Genomic DNA, 8,024 nt, shown 5'->3' on the forward strand with positions numbered 1-8,024 from the left:
GCATTCTGAAAACTATTTCGACCAGTACATTCTACTTACAATAGCAGGTCACTGAATATTCGTAGATGTTAAAGAAAGCTCATAATATTTTTAATGCAAAATTATTTCTACTCAACTGATGGGCTGAGAAACAAGGTAGCTTTTGTGAAGCACATATGTATGAAAAGTTATATGCTACGCGACCGATGGAAATAAGATCACTACTGAAAGTAGGGAAGGACGATAAATAATTGAGATCACCCACAAAAACACTTAAATCACCCTCCAATTGTTCATATATACCTTTTGTAAGAAAAAGTGAATCTCTTAACATGTCCTAGAGTTGATCTAGTAGATACTATTCCCTATCAATATACCAATGTAGACTGTCAAGCTAAACATACAGCAATGTAGACTGTGAAGCTCCATGCGAAGTGCTACATGAAACAGTGAAAGTTCAACCACTCCAAGCTTGATGTAAAGTATGTCACCCAGACTCTTCCTATATGTTAAATTCTCGCACACAGGAAATTATGGCTTCAAAAGGTACTGAAAAATTTAATTTATGGTTAATTAGCTTCTCATCAGTACAAAAAGACTACTAACAAAACTAAAAAAAGAACAAAGCAAGGACATCACATCATAACAGAAAACAAGATGGCAGTTAACGTAATCATATTACCAATCCAAGGTTTATTTAAGGAATCAGGACACATTTAACTGGTCAACCAGAGGTTCGACACTCAGCTATGTATAGATTTTGTGGTCCTAAGATACCTGTACTAAGCTGCGAACTAAATCTATGCTTACCCACTTATGTATTGTATAGAATTTCACTATTTAAACCAATAGCATTATCTCTTCCACAAAGTAATATTCATGATATTTCCCCCTGCAAATAATCAATTGCAGGCCATAAAGAAATGCAAAAACGGTTCAAACAATCATATATACTATTTTACCTATGAACAAAACTAAAGTAGTATAAGACAAGTCTGATGCCCTAAGATGACAGAACCTGATTAGCAACAGTTCCAATATATAACAGTTTCTATAAATCATTTTCAAGCTACAATGGTATCAACAGATTATTTTTCAAGCACAAGCAGATTCTCACCCAACTATAAAATTTGTTGCCGACCTTGCTACTGCATGCATTCATATGTAGGCATTATGCGTAGACCAATCCATGAGGCTCAGCCGGAGTCATCCTACAATGCGGTTTCATCCAGTGCCTAGAAGCAACAACATGAGAGTTCATGTAAGATTTGCAGCGCGGAGTCTTCAAAATTTGTCGATGTGTGGAGGCAATAATAATACTACAGGAACAAAGCAGCCGAATTTAAATCTTTTGGTATGTAAAGGTGCAGCGGATGGTCAATGAACAAAGAGAAGTCCTCAGCAAAAACAAATGAAGAATCAAATATGATAGGTACAGCCTGAGGATCTTCTTCCTGTGGGCCTGGCACTCAAAACGACAACACTGCGGACTTAGCGAGCACCTCAATGGAGGTTTCATCGACAACTTGGGCTGGACGGCTGTCCAAATCCGTCATCAGCACTTCAAATAGGTACAGCCAAAACTTACCAACTTTGAAACACAAAAAGTGTAGGTGGACAAAGTCTTATATATATATATATATATATATCAGATAATTCCACCAACAAAGGAGAAGTATGAAAACAGACTCAAAATTATATATGCTTAGCTTTTCCAGCGAGCTAGAATCTTTCTAATAGCATCTTTATGCAAATCTGAACCAAATGTCTACCATCCATCATCACACTACAAGAACCGAAAAAATATTAAAGAGAAGCTGCATCTTTGCAATTGCCGTGGTTGTGGCTCGTCCAGTTCTGCACCAATGATTCAGGGCGATGGACCTTTGTCTTGCTAAGTAGCTAACGTGAAACTGAAGCACAATTAACCTCCATATGTAAGAATTTACACCACCAAATATAAAGGACATCAATAATTGATTAATCAATTCCTTAGTACACAAATCAATCCATAAACAATAAACAATTACCTATATAGGAGAAGTCAATTACTTGGTCCGGCTGATTGCTGTGAAGTGGCAATAGCGAGGGTTGTCTGTCCATCAGTCCTCACTGAAGAAGAATATCAGTTACGCAAATGCTTAATGCTTGAGAGGCCAAGTAAAAGTACCCTCGTGCTACATCCCCAAGCTCCTTTTCTTGGCATTCTAAAATGCTTGCCCTAGTAAAAGATCAGACTACTAAACGAGTAAACGATACAAACTACTCCTGAAAAGTGTCATGCCAGTTCATATTTAACCTATACTGAAACTTAAAGTAGAAGAATCCTGAAAAGAACAAAGACACTGAAACTGGAAGTCTGAAACATACATCTATATATCCAAATAGCTGGAAAATTACCGCACAACTGTTCGAGCATCCGTGAGACCACGCTGGTGATGGTCCCTTGCCAGAGGCCCTGACCCTCTTGGGCACCTATGACTCGACGGCGTCCATATCTTGAACCTTGAGCTGGAGCACGAGAGAATAAGATGGTGAGGTTTCGGCATAGTGTTCTTTGACCTGCTCGGCGCCTACTGCCACGCGGAGGATTTGTTTCCCGGCGGCGGCTTCCCGAAGTTGCGTCGCCTCTTGGGCGCCTGGGACTCGACGGTGTCCATGTCCTGAACCTTGAGCTGGAGCAAGAGAGACAAGACGGTGAGGATGCGGCAGGAGAAGCATGGGTAACGTCAGGGATGAGGAGGAGGGGGATCGTGGGAGGAAGGATGACGATGCGAGATGACATGAGGTACTCCTCCGTCTGGGCGATGGGAAGAGGCTTGGCAACAACAGCGGAATTGGCGTTCGTGAGATCCGGATGCCTAGTAGAGATAGTAGAGATAGAGATACGGGCGATGTGCAAGGTAGGTTGGACAACCGTAGTGGGAGAAAACATAAACAGCTTCCGCTTTGTTAGCTATTTTTAAGGGCGGTGGCATTTTAGATTTAAATAAATAGAAGTGTGACATCCTGGTAAAGACGTGGGGTATTATTGTCCATCCTGAAAATGTGACACCAGGCATTCACCAGTTTGCTCTTAATAGTAGAGATTGCCTCTTTTGCTATGTTGAATGGATTTCTTTGTTCCATTAACTTTCAGTAGCTTTGGGCAATGTCCAGAAGTGTTAAGAATGATTATTTCACCTCTGAATATGTGAATTTTTGATTATGCACTAACCCTCTAATGAGTTTATTTTGAGTTTGGTGTGGAGGAAGTTTTCAAGGATCAAGAGAGGAGGATGATACAATATGATCAAGAAGAGTGAAAAGTCTAAGCTTGGGGATGCTCCCGTGGTTCATCCCTGCATATTTCAAGAAGACCCAAGCATCTAAGCTTGGGGATGCCCAAGGCATCCCCTTCTTCATCGACAACTTATCAGGTCACCTCTAGTGAAACTATATTTTTATTCAGTCACATCTTATGTGCTTTACTTGGAGCGTCTGTTTGCTTTTGTTTTTGTTTGAATAAAATCGGATCCTAGCATTCTTTCTGTGGGAGAAAGACACGCTCCGCTGTTTCATATGAACACTGGTGTTCTTAGCGTTACTTTTAATGTTCATGGCGAAGGTTGAAACTGCTTCGTTCATTGTTATATGGTTGGAAACAGAAAATGCTTCATGTGGTAATTGGTATATTGTCTTGAATAATTTGATACTTGGCAATTGTTGTGCTCAAATAGATCATGTTTAAGCTCTTGCATCATGTACTTTGCACCTACTAATGAAGAATTACCATCGAGCTTGTTGAAGTTTGGTTTGCATGATTGGTCTCTCTAAAGTCTAGATATTTTCTGGTGAAGTGTTTGAACAACAAGGAAGACAGTGTAGAGTCTTATAATGCTTGCAATATGTTCTTATGTAAGTTTTGATGTACCGGTTCATACTTGTGTTTGCTTCAAACAACCTTGCTAGCCAAAGCCTTGTACTAAGAGGAAATTCTTCTCGTGCATCCAAAACCATGAGTCAAAACCCATGCCATTTGTGTCCACCATACCTACCTACTATGTCGTATTTCTCTGCCATTCCAAAGTAAATTACTTGAGTGCTACCTTTAAAATTTCATTCTCTGTCTTTGCAATATATAGATCATGGGAAAATAGCCTTAAAAACTATTGTGGTATTGAATATGTTGCTGTGTATCTTATTTCTTATAAGTTGCTTGTTGAGCGGTAACCATGTTTCTGGGGACGCCATCAACTTTTACACCTTTGTTGAATATCATGTGAGTTGCTATGCATGTTCGTCTTGTCCGAAGTAAGGGCGATTTATCATGATCAAATGGTTTGAGTATGCATATTGTTAGAGAAGAACATTGGGCCGCTAACTAAAGCCATGAATCATGGTGGAAGTTTCAGTTTGGACACTAATCCTCAATCTCTTATGAGAATATTATCTATTGTTGAATGCTTATGCATTAAAGAGGAGTCCATTATCTGTTTTCTATGTTGTCCCGGTATGGATGTCCTTAGTTGAGATCTATCAAAAACGAGAAATCAAATGCGATCTATCTCCTTGGACCTTTGTACAGGCGGCATAGAGGTACCCCTTTGTGACACTTGGTTGAACATATGTTATGCAATAATAATCCATGTAAATTCAAGCTAATTAGGACAAGGTGCGAGCACTATTGGTATTCTATGCATGAGGCTTGCAACTTATAGGATGTCTTATGCATAACACATATGAATTATTACTACCATTGAAAAAATTGTTTCTATGTTTTCAAAATAAAAGCTCTAGCACAAAAATAGTAATCCATGCTTCCCTCTGCGAAGGGGCCATTCTTTTACTTTGTGTTGAGTCAGTTTACCTACTTCTTTCTATCTTAGAAGCAAACACTTGTGTCAACTGTGTGCATTGATTCTTACATACTTGCTTATTTGCATTCTTCATATTACTTTGTGTTGATAATTATCCATGAGATATACATGTTGAAGTTGAAAGCAACCGCTGAAACTTATATCTTCCTTTGTGTTGCTTCAAAACTTTCTACTAAGAATTTATTGCTTTATGAGTTAACTCCTATGCAAGTCTTATTGATGCTTGTCTTGAAAGTACTATTCATGAAAAGTCTTTGTTATATGATTCAGTTGTTTAATCATTGTCTTTACCATTGCTTTGAATCACTTCATTCACTTCATATGCTTTACAATAGTATTGATCAAGATTATGATAACATGTCACTTCAGAAATTATCCTTGTTATAGTTTACCTACTCGAGGGCGAGTAGGAAATAAGCTTGGGGATGCTTGATACGTCTCAAACGTGTCCATAATTTCTTATGTTCCATGCTAGTTTTATGACAATACTCACATGTTTTATACACACTTTACATCATTTATATGCATTTTCCAGCACTAACCTATTAACGAGATGCCGAAGCGCCAATTCCTGTTTTGTGCTGTTTTTGGTTTCAGAAATCCTACACATGAAATATTCTCGGAATTGGACGAAATTAACGCCCAGGGTCTTATTTTTCCACGGAGTTTCCAGAAGACCGAAGAGGATACGGAGTGGGGCCACGAGGTGGCCACACCATAGGGCGGCGCGGCCAAGGAGGGGCCCGCGCTGGCCTATGGTGTGGGCCCCTCGAGCGCCCCCCCGACTCTGCCCTTCCGCCTACTTAAACTCTCCGTCGCGAAAACCCTATTACCGAGAGCCACGATTTAGGAGATCGCCTCCGGCACCCTGCCGGAGAGGGAAATCATCACCGGAGGGCTCTACATCACCATGCCCGCCTCCGGATTGATGTGTGAGTAGTTCATCCTTGGACTATGGGTCCATAGCAGTAGCTAGATGGTTGTCTTCTCCTCATTGTGCTATCATGTTAGATCTTGTGAGCTGCCTATCATGATCAAGATCATCTATTTGTAATGCTACATGTTGTGTTTGTTGGGATCCGATGAATATTGAATACTATGTCAAGTTGATTATCAATCTATCATATATGTGTTGTTTATGTTCTTGCATGCTCTCCGTTGCTAGTAGAGGCTCTGGCCAAGTTGATACTTGTGACTCCAAGAGGGAGTATTTATGCTCGATAGTGGGTTCATGCCTCCATTGAATGCGGGACAGTGACATAAAGTTCTAAGGTTGTGGATGTGCTGTTGCCACTAGGGATAAAACATCAATGCTTTGTCTAAAGATATTTGTGTTGATTACATTACGCACCATACTTAATGCAATTGTCTGTTGTTTGCAACTTAATACTTGGAAGGGGTGCGGATGCTAACCCGAAGGTGGACTTTTTAGGCATAGATGCATGCTTGGATAACGGTCTATGTACTTTGTCGTAATGCCACTGATTAAATCTCATAGTAATCATCATGATATGTATGTGCATCTTTATTTGTCAATTGCCCAACTGTAATTTGTTCACCCAACATGCTATTTATCTTATGGGAGAGACACCACTAGTGAACTGTGGACCCCGGTCCATTCTTTTACATCTGAAATACAATCAACTGCAATCTCTGTTCTCTGTTGTTCTTCACAAGCAAACATCATTCTCCACACCATACATTTAATCCTTTGTTTACAGCAAGCCGGTGGGATTGACAACCTCACTGTTAAGTTGGGGCAAAGTATTTTGGTTGTGTTGTGCAGATTCCACGTTGGCGCCGGAATCCCTGGTGTTGCGCCGCACTACACTCCTCCACCAACAACCTTCACGTGGCCTTCATCTCCTACTGGTTCGATAACCTTGGTTTCTTACTGAGGGAAAACTTGCTGCTGTACGCATCACACCTTCCTCTTGGGGTTCCCAACGGACGTGTGCTTCACGCGTTATCATGCATGTCACCTCAAAAATTATTCTTTTTATCACTTACCTACTCGAGGACGAGCAGGAGTTAAGCTTGGGGATGTTGATACGTCGCAAACGTATCTATAATTTTTGATGTTCCATGCTTGTTTTACACCAATTACTATATGTTTTAAGGGACTAACCTATTAATAGTTGCAAAAGTGCACAAGTTCTTGGTTTCAACTTTGTTGTGCAGGAAATAGGCAAATATGGAAGAAAATAGCTCATTATGGTGAAATCTGGAATTTCCCGGAATCTGTCCCTGCTGAACACTTTTCAAAGATCGCTTCGAAACTCCATCAAAACGACGTCCAATGGAAAAGTCATGGAAAAGTCGTATTCTACAAAGTTGTAGAGAATTTCAAACCGAACAATTTGGACATCTTATTCGTCCAGAACGGACAACGGATGCATCCGGGAAAGCAGAATTACTGCGGAGGTTCGTGCAGTCTCGGGACTCCGAAAGTTGGTGACGTATTTGACACAAACTCTTTCCATACCTGGATATTTCGGCCCAGCCACGAGTTGTGAGGCTCATGGAGGACATAGGAGAGTCCTAGGAAGCTTCTAGAGGTGCCCAAGAGCCCTTGGATCAAAGGGGCATCCATCCCATGGCCTAGATTGCATCTCCAACACTATATATTGATGGGAAACCCTATTTTTGGAGGCCCCCAAGCATTGTCACGAAAATCCTCCTCCTTGGCAGCAGCCAAGGAGGGGAAACACTCATCTACACCAGCACCAACTCAAGGAAGAAGAAGGCTAAGGGGCGGCGCTCCCCATGATGCCGGCGGCGGGGAAGGAGTCCCCCGCGCCGCCGCCGGCGCCGCCTACGCCTCCGCCTCCCGGCGCTCCTCGCTGAGCCCTCCAACGTCTTCACCGCCATCTCCATCACCAACTCCTCATTGTATTCAGTGGTCCATCCTCTCACAAAGCTCTGTACCGCCCTATGTAAACATGGTGTTTGATGCTATAAGTTATAATCCTATGATCTATGTCATGTTGCCATAGTTTATTTGTTCTTTGATTGATTGGTTGTTTCTCTTTGGTTCATTAGAGTTGTATGTTGATATGTTACTGTCCTTGGTGCCCATTATATTTGTGCGCGCATGGATCAAGCACCATAGGGTTGGTAGTACTTGTATACTAGAAGGGAGAAGTTCTGCCGGAGTGACAGAAACCTAAGGACGCGAACCGGATA

The sequence above is a fragment of the Lolium rigidum genome, chromosome 3, assembly GCF_022539505.1.
Source record: "Lolium rigidum isolate FL_2022 chromosome 3, APGP_CSIRO_Lrig_0.1, whole genome shotgun sequence".
NCBI lineage: Eukaryota > Viridiplantae > Streptophyta > Magnoliopsida > Poales > Poaceae > Lolium > Lolium rigidum.